Source organism: Moschus berezovskii, chromosome 25 (genome assembly GCF_049115385.1).
Source record: "Moschus berezovskii isolate FMDL1 chromosome 25, NW_MosBer_1.0, whole genome shotgun sequence".
Lineage (NCBI taxonomy): Eukaryota > Metazoa > Chordata > Mammalia > Artiodactyla > Moschidae > Moschus > Moschus berezovskii.
In genome coordinates, this window is record NC_142484.1 from 165,538 (window position 1) to 178,935 (window position 13,398).

Genomic DNA, 13,398 nt, shown 5'->3' on the forward strand with positions numbered 1-13,398 from the left:
GCTGGAGCCTTTTATAGCTCACGGAGGCAACTGCAGCTGTCCCCTCCTGTCACAGGGCTTGGCAGAAGGAAGCCTGCTTGGAACTGGGAGAGAAAGGGCCTCAGACCAGCAACTTCAGGCCCAGCCACTGCTATGGCTCCTGAGGGGGCTTCAGGCTGCTTGCATTGCAGGGAGGACTGGCCCTCTCTGGAAAGGACGTTCACTTCTTTGTGGGGAAGGAGCTCAACAAAAGAGCAGGACCAGAGAAGTTGGTTTGAGAAGGCAAGAGGGGAAAGTGACATAATTTAAGAGTTAACCCTAAATATCTGGGAAGTCAGCAGGCAGTGCGCTGTGGAGATGCTATGAAGTTCTCTGATGCCAGAATTCCTGGTTGAATGGTCAGGCCTTCTCTACCTGAACGTACTGGGCAGCCCTGCTCTAAACCTGGGCCACAACCCAGGGCTAGCCCAGAGGCCACTGTTCCTCGGGGGCTGGGCTGCGGAGGAGCAGAGGGGAAGTTCAGCGGACAAGACGCTTTGAGGATCTCCCTCCAGGCCCACGTGCAGGGACAGGTACTCAGGCCTGAACGCACTGGGTCAGCACCACCTGCTGGCCCCTGGGAGGTGGCTGCAGCATTGCCGGTCACTGCATGTGAACCCGAGCCTCTCTCTTACTTCTGCTGGTGACGAGCTGTTCATTCCCTCCCACACCAAACGCTGGTTAGTGAGATTTTTTCACAGAGTCTTCCACATTCCTTCTGGGCAACCATCCCTCACCCCTTGCAGTGAAAACCCTGTGCTACCCTGAGAGAATGGAAGTGGCCAGAGGAGACCACTGCTGACCCGTCAGTGTCCTCTGGAGAGCAGAGAGCCATCTGTGGGGCCCAGTTAGCCTGTGCCCTCAGACCCCCTTCTTCCAGAGGCCAAAGGTGTCATCTGTCCTGTCCTGGGGCTCTGAGTGCTGACCCCGCTGAACCCACGCCTGCCCTCCCCATCCAGCCTCCACAGGTGCTCCCCGAGGCAGCCAGGATGCGCCTTCCAGAATACTCAGGTCTCTGCCCTGCTCTGCCCAGAACCCTCCAGCAGGGCCCCGAGGCCTGAGTGGTCTGACCGCTGCCACCTGGCCCTCCCTGCTCCCCCTGCGCCCAGGCTGGCCTCCTGTCTTGTGCTGGACGTGCCACACCCTGACCCACGCCGGGGCCTGTCTGGGAGCCTTCCCCTCGGCTTCTCACGTGTCTTCAGGCACGCAGGCCCTGAGCAAGTGACGTCTCCTCAGACGTATCTTGTGGTCAGGCCCTCAAGGGCAGGGACTGGTGCGTTCAGAACCATGGAGATTCTGGGGCCTGGAGCAGGTTTTCAGTGAACGTTAAATGGATGGAGGGCGGGGAAAGAAGGGATGGGTGGGCGAGTGGGCTGCTGGGAGGCTGGGCGGAGCCTCAGTTCTGCACCGCTGAGGGTTAAGCTGGAGGAGTGCAGAGTCCGAGATGACAGGAAACTGCGGGGTCACAGCCCACCGTCAGAATGACTGAAAGGTTATCAGTGACAGTGCTCAAGGCCACAGCCCAGAGTGCGTCCCTCAGCTGTCTCCACCAGGTCAGTGTGGGTGTGAGCCCAGGGGCCAAGCAGCAGCAGGACGTCTCACCGCACTGGTCTCCATCCTGACTTACGATTACACCCCGATGGTGACTGATGGTATGACTGACTCCAGGAGGGACATCAGTTTACCTTGTTCTTCGCTGGAGGCTACACCTGTTCTGAATCCTGGGCCCCAGTCTGGTCGTCCTGTAACTTGGTTTCCCAGGGAGGAGCCAAGTCCTGGGAGGCCAGAGGAGGAAGTGTGTGCTGAACATTATCTGCAGCCTCAGGCTGTGGGGGGCGCTGCCCCCCCGTCTCGAATAATCCCTTCCGCCTGAACCTTTAATTATAGCTTTGGGGTCCAGTTGGGGATAAAGCTGTGGGTCAGAGGCTTGTCACCCTGCCCATGGCGTTTCTTCTATCACAGATAAGACCGCCTGCCCCCATCACGCAGGCCTGGCTCTGAGGGAGGCCTCCTCCACCCATCCTGGCTTGAGGGGGCTTGAGGTCGGGGTGGGGGGTGGGGGGCAGTAGAGTGCCCGCTGTGCTCTGGGGCATTAGCCCCAGGCTCCCAAGAAAGACCCTTGCCAGCCCAGCGCGAATGGGTGGAGCCCAATTGAGGAGCAGGACAGGGGGACTGGAGGACACTCTGCAAGGGAAAGAGATTCCAAGCCTGTGCTCACGCCTGGATGGACACTCCGGCCTGCCTGTCTGCCTTCCCCAGCCCTTCTGACCTTCCCAACCTTTCCAGGCATAGACCGGCCCACCTCGCTCTCTGTACGCAGCTTCCGGCTGCACCCGAACCGGGATTTCAGACCCCAGAACCAGTCACTCAAACCAAACTCTGTGCCGATCCCTGCTCCCCTACCCACACTGAGGCTGCTGGAGGTGGGGAGCCTGGCACAGTCTCTCCATCGCCCGAGGCCAGGCTGCCCCTGCCCCACACAAAACGCAGCCGTAAGTCCTGGACTCCGTTTCTCCACTGGAGTCTGCCTTTTCTGGAAAGAAAACAACGTGCCCTGTGAGGAAAGCAGCGGTGGCCAAGGAGGGGTCACAGTGAACAAGGAAGGAAAGGGCCCTGAGGGGTGCAGGGTGGAGAAAGGACCCCCTGCAACAGCGGGACAGACCGAGCCACAGAGGGCGCACAGCCAAAGGCTGGGGCCAGCCAGGCCCATTCCGGCCTGTTCTGGGCAGGGCTGGCGTCAGGAAAGCCTCTCAGGGCTCTATGGGCAGAGGTACCCCTTCTTCACCCTCAGCACATGTCTATGGATCCGGGTCTGAGCTGGATCTAGGCCCTAGACCTGTCCCTACTGCCCCCCAGTGCAGGGAGATCAGCCACCATGCACACCGTCCTTCACAAAGGCCACCCGGAAGGTCTGAGGCAGACTCTGTGGACACATGGCACCACCCTGTGTCCACACTCAGAACCACAGACGCTCTCGAGGAAGAGAGGCACTGACCATGGAGCACAGCCCTACTCTGTAGCAGACACTCTAGACATCAAGGACCCGGACAAAATGCACATGGATGCAAACACTTGCATCTTAGTTTTATTGCATTGGAAATCTATTTTCAACACATAAAATATAACTTCTCAAAGTATGCTCTCTAGACCAGAGCAGCAGCGTCACCCGGGACCTTGTTAGAGCTATCAGGAGCTCCGGATGGTCCCAGTCATCTGTTATAAGACGTCCCCCACCCAAGGTTTTCTGATGCACAATCAAGTTTGAGAAATATTTTCATGTCATATGAAAGCTTTATGCTTCATAACCACTGAAAACTAAATGACCACTTCCAGGAGGCTAAAAATCTCACCCAGGTTGCAAAACTCACCCCCCACTCCCTTAACCTACAAATAAGCACCTCCACTAAATATTTTTTAGGGTTAGCAAAATGTACTGAAACTGAGGGTCACCAGCAGATTCTGTGAGAGGGCTGCTGCCCGATTTCTGCCCCCAGCCGCCGCTTTCCACACCCCTCCTCTGAAACTCAGCTTCTACCCTTTTCACACAGGACGTGCTCCCAGACAAATGCCGGTGCCCGGCAATAGGGCATTTTCACAGTTCTGTTGGTTTGGTGGTTAGTTTCATGTTTCAGCTCGGCTGGGCCATGATGCCCAATATTTGGTCCAACATTGTTCTGGGTGCATCTGTAAGGGTGTTTCTGGGGGAGATTAACATTCAGAGTGGGGGACTAGGTAAAACAATTTGCCCTCCAAAATGTGGGCGGGCCTCACCCAATCAGAGGACTGAATAGAACAAAAAGCTGGCCCTACCCCGAGTGAGAGGACCCCTCCTGCGCGACTGCTTCATCTGGGACACGCTCTCGTCTTGCCTTCAGACTCAGCTGAAACATTAGCTCTTGCCTCTTGCAGGGTTTCAAGCCTGCGTTTCTCAGGACGGAGTTGACTGTCAGGTGTCCTGAGTCCAGCTCGCCACTACAGGTCTTGGGACTTCTCAGCCTCTATGATCACGTGAGCCAAGCTCGCCTCTACAGGTCTTGGGACTTCTCAGCCTCTATGATCACGTGAGCCAATCCTCATAATAAATCTACATCTTTATCTGTATGTATGGATGTTTCTCTGGAGAATTTCAGCTAATACAATTGTATGCTATGTTTTGTCGCCATCAATGAACCAACATTGATATGTACTCGGTTGTTTCGGCCGTGTCGAACTCTTTGTGACCCTATAGACTGTAGCCCACCAGGCTCCTCTGTCCATGGGATTCTCCAAGCAAGAGGACTGGAGTGGGTTGCCATGCCTCCAGGGGAATCTTTCTCACCCAAGAATCAAACCTGGTGTCCTGCCTGCAGGTGGATTCTTTACCCATGAGCCTCCTGGGACGCCCCCAGGATTGATGCACCATTATTAAGTGAATTCCACAGTTTCTTCGTATTTCTTCAATTTCTCTCTGATGTGTCTCCTCTGGGCTGTGACCAGTCTCAGATTTTCCTTGTCTTCAATGAAATGGACAGGTTTTGAGAACTGTTTGGGTGTGTTTTCGGGAACCCCTCTATCAGAATTTGTCTACTGTTGCTCTCAGGATTATCTGGGCTTATGAGGTTTGGGAGCATGATGACGGAGGTAAAGTGCCCTCTCGTCATACCATACTGCGTGCACAGTCCAGATCAGTATGGTCTCATGCGTATTGTCTTATACTTTGGGTGTTAATCAATACTACTGTTCTCATTTTGTTGCTTGAATGTTTCCGGGTTTGGTGTTGGGAGTTCTTTCTTTTGACTGCTGTGCCCCCTTGGCAAACCATTTTCATTATGGAGTTTTCTCATATTTTTTAATTTGTCTTACACTTTCTTACTTACTTGCACTATAAAATTCTCCACACTCATGCTGTATATATTCTGACCCAGTCCTAGAATAAACCAAGGAACCTTGATCTTTTTATTGGTGAATGGCATTAGAAACTAGGATCTGGGCAACAGGTGAATGTGACATTATGCATCAGTCAAAATTCACAGAACTTTACAGCACAAAGAGTGAACATTAATGTCTGCAAATTAAAAATATCACTCTAGATTCAGGGAATCCAGGACTAATATACTAATCCAGTCCTGTATTCCAGGACTAATACAGTGCATGTCACAAAAGATTCTAACCATAACACAGATGTATGCAAGAATCTCAGGGAAAGGAGTGGGAGGTGGGAGGGAGGTCCCAAGGAAGGGGACATATAGTATCCCTTTGGCTGACTCATGTTCATGTATGGCAGAAACCAACACAATACTGTAAAGTAATTGTCATCCAATTAAAAATAAATCAATTTTTTAAAAAAGAATCTCAAGGAAGAGAGTGGGGAAAGTTGTGATCTAAGCGACTCAGGAAACGAGTGGAGTCTGTAAGAATAAAGGCAAAAGAAACTGCCGGTAGGTAAGCTCCGTCCTCCAGTCATAACGCGGCTCCCGCTGGGGACTACCTGTGTGTGCTTGTGTGTGTTTATATACGTGTGTTTATGTGATTCTGTACAAAATGCATACATAGTTTATACGTACAGTGTATACATGTGAATGTATGTATGTATGTGTGTGTATGCATATATATGTAACCCCTGTGGGTGGTAACAGAGACAGCTCAGCAGAATTCAGGGCCGAGCGGCGCAGCTGAGACGGCTAGTCGTGCTCCTGCCCTCCTGACACGGCCAGACTACACTCCCCACCTTTGCTGCTATCAGGACGGGTGCCGCGATTCTGAGTGGAAGAGACACACGGCTTCCTGATCTGTACATCATGCATCAGCACTCAGCAGCCTGGAGAATCCCAGGGACGGGGGAGCCTGGTGGGCTTCCGTCTATGGGGTCACACAGAGTCGGACACGACTGAAGTGACTTAGCAGCAGCAGCAGCAGCAGCAGGGGAAGTGGACTAACCCAACATTCATTAACAGGGCTGGTTACACTCCCGCAGGCAACTATGATAAAGCTACAAAGAATGATATTTTTACATACACTAACATGAAAACAAGGCCAAACATGACGGTTATTAAATGAACAAACTAAGTTACAAAGTGTCCTATAATGTCCACACGTGAGGTACTACTCAGCGGTGAAAAGGGACGAACTACCAAGACACGCAGCCACGTGGAAGCATCGTACATGCATTACTCTGCGTGACAGAGCTCAGGCTCAAAACAACGCACAGTCTCGGCTGTTGACAAACTGTGACCTGTGTGTCAAGTCCAGCCTATTTTCAATGAGAATAGAAAGCCCACACATAAATGGTCTATTAATTTATGATAAAAGAGCCAAGAATATACAGTGAAGAAAGATGACAGTCTCTCCAATGAAAGGTGTTAGGAAAACAGAACAGATGCATGCAAAAAAGTGAAACTGAACCACTATCTTATACCATTTGCAAAAATTAACCCAGAATGTATCTAAAACATGAACGTAATACTTGAAGCCATAAAACTCCTAGAAGAAAAAACAGACACGGTAAGCTCCTTGACATCTGGTGATGATTTTTTTGGATTTGACACCGAAAGCAAAGGCAACAAAAGCAAAAATGAACAAGTGGGGGCTTTTGCACAGCAAAGAAAACCATCAACAAAATGAAAAGGCAACCTACTGAATGAAAGAAAATATGCGTAAATCATATATCTGATAAGGGGTTAATATCCAAAATACATGAAGAACTCATACAACTTAATAGTGAAAAAACAAATAATCCAATTAAAAATGGGCAGAGGATCTGAAGAAATGTTTTCCCAAAGAAGAGATACAGATTATGCATAGCTGATGCGTACCCGTACAGCACTTCCCAGGTGGCACAGTGATGAAGAATCCACCTGCCAATGTAGGAGATGCAAGAGACTCAGGTTCGATTCCTGGGTTGGGAAGATCCCCTGAAGGAGAAAATGGCAACCTGCTCCAGTATTCTTGCCTGGAGAATCCCGTGGAGAGAGAAGCCTGGCAGGCTACAGGTCATGTGGTCGCAAAGAGTCAGACACGACTGAGTGACAAACACACACAGCAGAAGCTAACACAACATTGTAAAACTGCACTCCAATCAAATGTTTTAAATGTAAGAAGACATACAGATGGCCAACAGGAAAAGGAGGTGGGAGAGGGTGGGGTCCAGAGCACTGCGGGACCCCGTGGTGGGGGTGGAGGTGAGGACCGGGTGTGGGCTCAGGAGCTGAGGGGCTGGCAGGGTGCAGCGACCCCCCCAGTCCTTCTGCAGCTGCCCTCAGTGGCACAGGTCAGACAGGGTCAGTCAGACTTTATCCCAGTGAGAACCATGGAGACAGGAGGTCCAGGGCGTTCGTAGTGACCACAGGGGCTGCCGTGGCATATAAGCCAGTGGACACAAGGGACAAGGGACTCTGGACGACTGGGATTCGATGGTCCTGGTGGGCGGAGTCCAGGGGGTGTGAACTGCGGGGAGGCCTCCTGGGGGCTGAGGGGGCCTCCCCACCTCCGCCCTCCCCTTGCCTCGGGTGCTCCCCCTGCGGCTCTGTCAGATGTGTGGAAAGTGCCCCCCGCCCTCCTGGCCCCGGTCCGGCAGCAGCCCTTCCCCCGGCAGCAGGCCTCAGACCTCTCCCTGCACAGCCACCTGTGTCCTGAACAGGCTCCCGCCAGACCTCAGCACAGCTGTGTCCAGGCCAGAGTGCTCCCACACTGCCCTGTGGTGTCCCCCACGTCCGCCTGTGCACCCCCTTCCTGTCTCCTCTCTCTGCCCTGCTCTGTCCTTGGCACTGTTTAATTCGCGTGTAGTTTACTGGTTTATCCTGTTTATTTTCCGTCTCCCCAAAAAGGGTGCATGCTCCTTCCAGGCAGAAGATTTTGTTCCCGTCACTCCACACCACATGCTTAGGGGCTGTGGGGCAGGTGCTTTTGTTTATTGTGGTAAAATATACCTAATGCAAAATGTTTCATTTTAACCACTGTGAAATGTAAGATTCAGTGGCGTTAATTACATTCACAACATTGTGTTACAGCCACCACTGTTCCATCACCCATCCCCATTCCCTCCCCCGACCCAGACCCGTAACTTGTCTAGTCTGTTTCCTGTGTCTGAGTTTCCCTATTCTGTTTGCTTCATGTAAGTGGAATCGTACAGTATTTGTCCCCTTGTGTCTGGCTAATTGCACTGAGCGTGTTTTCAAGGTTTATCCTATCGTAGCCTGTGTCAGAATTTCATTCCACTGGGTGGCTGAATAAGATTCCATTGTATTACACATCACACTTTATCTGTTCGTGTATTGATGGACACTGGGTTTGTTTCTATCTTTTGGCAATTGCAAATAATGCTGTTAAGAACATTTGTGTACAAGTATCCACCCAAGTCCTTGTTTTCAACTCTTTTGAGTCTTTGGAGAAACAACCAAACCATTTCCCACAGTGGCTGCGCTATTTTAAATTCCCACCAGCAGTGCACAAATTGCTCCACATCCTCAACAGCACTTGGGGTTTTTTCCATTTTCCTTTTAGTAGATGTGAAGTGATGCCTAATTGTGGTTTTCAGGTGCATGTTTCCAGTGGCTAATGATTTGGGGCAGCTTTTCATGTCATTATTGATCATTGCTGCGCCTTCTCTGGAGACACGTTTGCTCGAGCCCTTGCCCGTCTCTGACTGGGCTTTCTGGGCCCCAGCTTGAAGAGCAGCGGGGGCTCGCCGTGTCGGGGGCGGCTCTTGCCGGGCGCGCTCTCCCACTCTCCGGACGTCTTTGCTTCTCGTGCCCTTTGCTGCTCAAGGTTCAATTCTGATGAAGTAAAAAAATTGTATTGCCCATGCTTTTGCTGTCATTATCTAAGAATTCATTGCCAAATTCAAGATCCTGAAGATTTTCTCCTGTGCTTTTCCAAGAGTTCTATAGTTTCAGCTCTTAAATTTAGCTGTCTGGTCCATTTTGAGTTAGTTACTGAATGTGATGTGAGCTAGGGGCTTCCAACTATTTTTACTTGTATATCCCCCCTTTAAGCTCACAATCCCAAGAAGTCCGGATGAAGCAGATGAAGGAAATTGGCCCCAGGAATGTCAAGAGCGTTTCTAGGGTCACGTAGTGGCCAGTGAGTTGCAGAACTAGGAATTAGGCTGTGAACAGGACCCCCCCGGCCCCCAGACTGCACCGCCTGTGGACACCTGATCAAGGATGAAAGGATAGTGGAGGGAGGCCGTTTAGGCAGGTGGTTGGAGGCCTTTGGGGAGGGCATCTGAGCAGGAGGCGGAGGGAGGGAGTGATGCGCCTCGCCCACTCAGCCTGCTCACAAGAGCTGCGCTGTGGCCTTGCCCAGGGGGAGGAGGCACTCACAGGCATGTGTGCCAGGTGGGAGTGAGCCCACAGGCCACAGCGGAGCACGAGCCATGGGTAGGGGCAGGGCTTCAGGGACAAAGGCCCCTCGCTGATCTGCAAGAGGAGCTAGGGCCTGCAAGGGGCTCCCCACTGCAGCAGCAAGGCCCCAGGGGCTTCCCTGTCCCCATCCCTCCGTGGCCTCCACAGCCAGGAGAGCCCCCAGCCCTGCGAGATGACAGGGACTCTCAGCGACCCCCTCCAAAAAAGAGCTTTGTGTGGAGAGCAGGCCCGCGTCTGTGCCCCCTGGCTCAGGGCACTTGCCAGCCATCCAGCCCTCCCTGAGCCTCCCAAGAATCCGGATGGGGCCCCCCATCCACCTGATGAATCCAGACCACCTTTGGAAGAAGAACCTCATCCATGATCTTCCACCAAGCCCCACCTATGGAGGAGCTGAGGAGCAAGACACCCCACACACACACAAGCAGAGACCAGCATGAACCTGGGGGTCTGTCAGAGAAGGGGCTGCCCTTCCATCCTTGCAAGTGGGGCTGTGGCCAAAGATTTGGACTCCACGATGGTGGGAGGCCCCCACAGCTGCAGCAAGACAACCAGGGGATCTCAGTGTTCTTACAAACCTAGTTCTCAGAGGACGGAGGTCATGGGGCGGGCACTCAGCAGCCCCCAAGCCAGATCAGACTTTATGGCCCTGGTGCTCCCCAGGTGGCACTGCTAGTCCCAAGGTCCTGCCAGCAGCCCTTCCAGCTAAATAGAGGCCTGGTTTCCAACCTGGGGAGAACACTTGAGCTAATCATTAATCAGATTACTGACACGAGACTTTGTCTTTTTCTTAATTGTGGTAAAACACACATAAAATTTCCCGTCTTAACCATGTCTAAGCGCAGCTCAGGGGCATTAAGTGTATTCACATTGTGATGCAACCACCAGCAGCATCTACCTCCAGGACTTGCTCACCCTCCCGAAGGGACACTCCGTCCCCGGAAACACTCACTCCCCTTCGTGGCCCTCCTGTAGCCCCTGCCCCACTGTCTACTTCCTGTGTCAGTGAATCTGACCCCTCCAGGGCCCAGTGTGAGTGGAGTCAGATAGGATATGTTGTTTTTGGTGACTGTTTTTGGTGAGCATCATGTCCTCAAGGTCCATCCACACTGTAGCACGCATGAATTCCCTTCCTTCTAAAGGGTGAATAATACTCATGTGACTTATTTTAAAGACCCCTGTAAGCCCCTCTCCTTGGCTTCTCTACATAGCTGAGGTTCCCAAGGGTGAAGTATTTGGCCAGCAGGATCCTGGGGGAAGGAGCCTCCCGTCTGCCCTGGGGGAGAAGAGGGCATTCCTAGGCATTGTACCAGGGTGCAGGGGCTGGGTCTGCTCTTCACGGGAGACAAAGCAGCGGAGGGCCTTGCTGGGGACACAGGCGTCAGAAAGAAGTCTGAGCAGGAACTGCCTCGGAGATGGGTCTCTGAGGATCAGGGACGCTGCCTGGGGCCATGTGGGACAGAGACCCACAGGGGAGGGGTTCCCACCCAGCAAGGGCTTGGGAGGCAGGCTCGGAGCTGGGCGTCCCCCAGCCAGGCTCCTTCTCTCCTCCTGGTCCTCTGCCCTCAGAGAGCTGTTGCCATCCTTGCAAGAGCATCACTCCTGACCTGCAGGCCCTGTGCCCACAGCCACACAGGACACGGGGCAGGGAGGGGGCAAGACCAAAGGCTGTGCCAGCTCATCTGCTCTCCCCACCAGCAGCACTTTTCTCCCCGTCACTCACCAGGCAGCTTCCTTTTCCCTCTCATTGGCCCAGACGCTGTCCCATGGTTGTCTCGGGCAATCAGACTTTATAGGGCGACACTGAACTAATCACGAGGTTGCAGCAGAAGGGCAGCATGGGTCTTGGGTCCGGAGCTGGCAGAGCCTGCCACCACTGGTCCGTCTGTGACCCCTGGAGTGACATTGCTGTTACAGTGCTAGGGGACCACAGGGGGCGGGAGGAGAGAGGGAGTGATGCGTGCAGACAGCGGGTAGGGGACACAGAGAGGAGACAGGACTGCCGGACACTGCCCTGAGCACTGGATTTCAGGCAGAGGGACAGGCTCTGAGGGTCTCTTCAAGGAAAATCCTGCTGTGGTGGGGACCTCGGAGGAGCTGAAGCCCAGAGGGACACTGTGGAGGCCCCCAGCACCACCCTGATGATTCTGGATGTGGCTGTGAGCCTGAGCCTGAGGCTATCCAGCTTCAGGAGGGTTCTGTTGGGATCTGTAGGGACTATGGACTTAAATCCAATTGTCTGCTGCACCTTGAACTGAAACCATCCTCTCCTGAGCCGGGAACAGCAGCATCACCACCACCAGCTGCTGAATTTTGATGCAAATTTGATAGACTTGCACCACGCTGGCCCCTGGATACGCTCAAGATCAGGGCACTGCTGTGGTCAGGCCACAGGTCTTGGGAGAACAAACTGTGGTGATGGACTTTAGGCTGGAAGTGTGGCCCGCACTTCCTCCAGCTGGGAGTGGCCCATGAGTGACGCCTGGCCTGAGGCCATGATCCCAGTCTTTTGAATGTTGAGTTTTAAGCTTTTTCACTCCCCTCCTTCACTGTCATCAAGAGGCCCTTTAGTTCCTCTTTACCTTCTGCCGTCAGAGTGGCGTCATCCACATATCTGAGGTTATTGGTATTTCCCTCCCAGCAAACTTGATTCCAGCTTATAACTCATCCAGCCTGGCATTTCTCATGATGTGCTCTGCATGCAAGTTAAATAAGCAGGGTGACAATACCCAGCCTCCCTCTGTTCAGTTCAGTCGCTAAGTCGTGTCCGACTCCTTGCGACCCCAGAGACCGCAGCACGCCGGGCCTCCCTGTCCATCACCAACTCCCGGAGCTCGCTCAAACTCCTGTCCATTGAGTCGGAGATGCCGTCCAGCCACCTCACCCTCTGTCGTCCCCTCTCCTCCCCTTCTCCTCCTCATACGCTCCTTCCACATCTCACATCGTGGCAAGGATTCCCGGAAACCCTGGCTCCTGTTATCAAAGGCTCCTCCAGGGCTGTTATCAGCAGGTGCTGAGAGTTTATGGGGCACAGAGTCCATGAGCCCATCTCAGGAGAGAGGCTGACCTTGGCACCCTCGCAGCGCAGGCCCAGGGCCCCCGCAGGCTGGCTGTGCAGAACGCACCAGACAGACGCTGCCTGGGCCCCACAGCTATCTCTGTGCCTTTGACAAGAGGAAAAGGCCTTTTTGAGGAAAAGTTCATGGTCGGGGTTAAGTGCTGGGGAGAGGTGAAGTGGAATCAGAACTGGAGTTTAGAGACATGGACATTCATGGTGAGAGGTCATCCACAGAACATAAGTGATAATAATAACATGCCTGGAATGTGGCAGACACAGCCCTTACAGCCTGGCTCCTCTCAGCCCTCGACACTGAAGTGCCATCACCATGCCATTCTGCAGGGATGGAGGCACAGAGGTTAAGGAACTTGTCCAGGGTCACCCCGCTCCTGGATTGTGGGGCCAGGATTTGATCCCAGGTAGTCCGTCTAACACAACGAAAGGGTGGTGGGATATGGCGAATTTGGGCTGCGACGCCCTCCGGAGTCAGGATGGGGAGAGTTTTCTCTACTTCGCCTATAGCAGCAACCTGCTGACGGAGCGGATCCACCTCCGAAACCTCTCCGCTGTGTTCTACAGCGTGGCCCGCTTGCAGGAAACTAAACTCTGAAAAATGGAAAGAAATCTTCCTAGACCAAACAGCTGAGATTTTAAACTTGACTTTGGCAATCCCCAAGGCAAAACAAGTGAAACTTGGCATGGAGGCAAGAAGGGGTTAAAAGTGGAATGCATGTCCCAATAGAAGTTACTGTTTCAACTCAAGAAGGAAAAGAAATAACCTGTCGAAGTTATCAGATGACAAATTATCAGCATGTTCCCCCATCACCCCAGTATAAAACGGTCATTTGCATGGGTGCAAAAGAGAATGGTTTGCCACTGGAGTACCAAAAGAAGTTAAATGCAATAGAACCAAATGACTACAGAGGAAAGGTCTCAGAAGAAATTGAAGACATTATCAAAAGGGGGGAAGCAAAGACTCATTAG

The 13,398-nt window shown here is 52.8% G+C and overlaps 1 pseudogene; it reads left to right on the forward strand.

The window, feature by feature from the left end:
- Positions 1-12,868: 12,868 nt before the first annotated feature.
- On the forward strand, positions 12,869-13,398 carry LOC129548395 (gamma-glutamylcyclotransferase pseudogene; annotated as a pseudogene).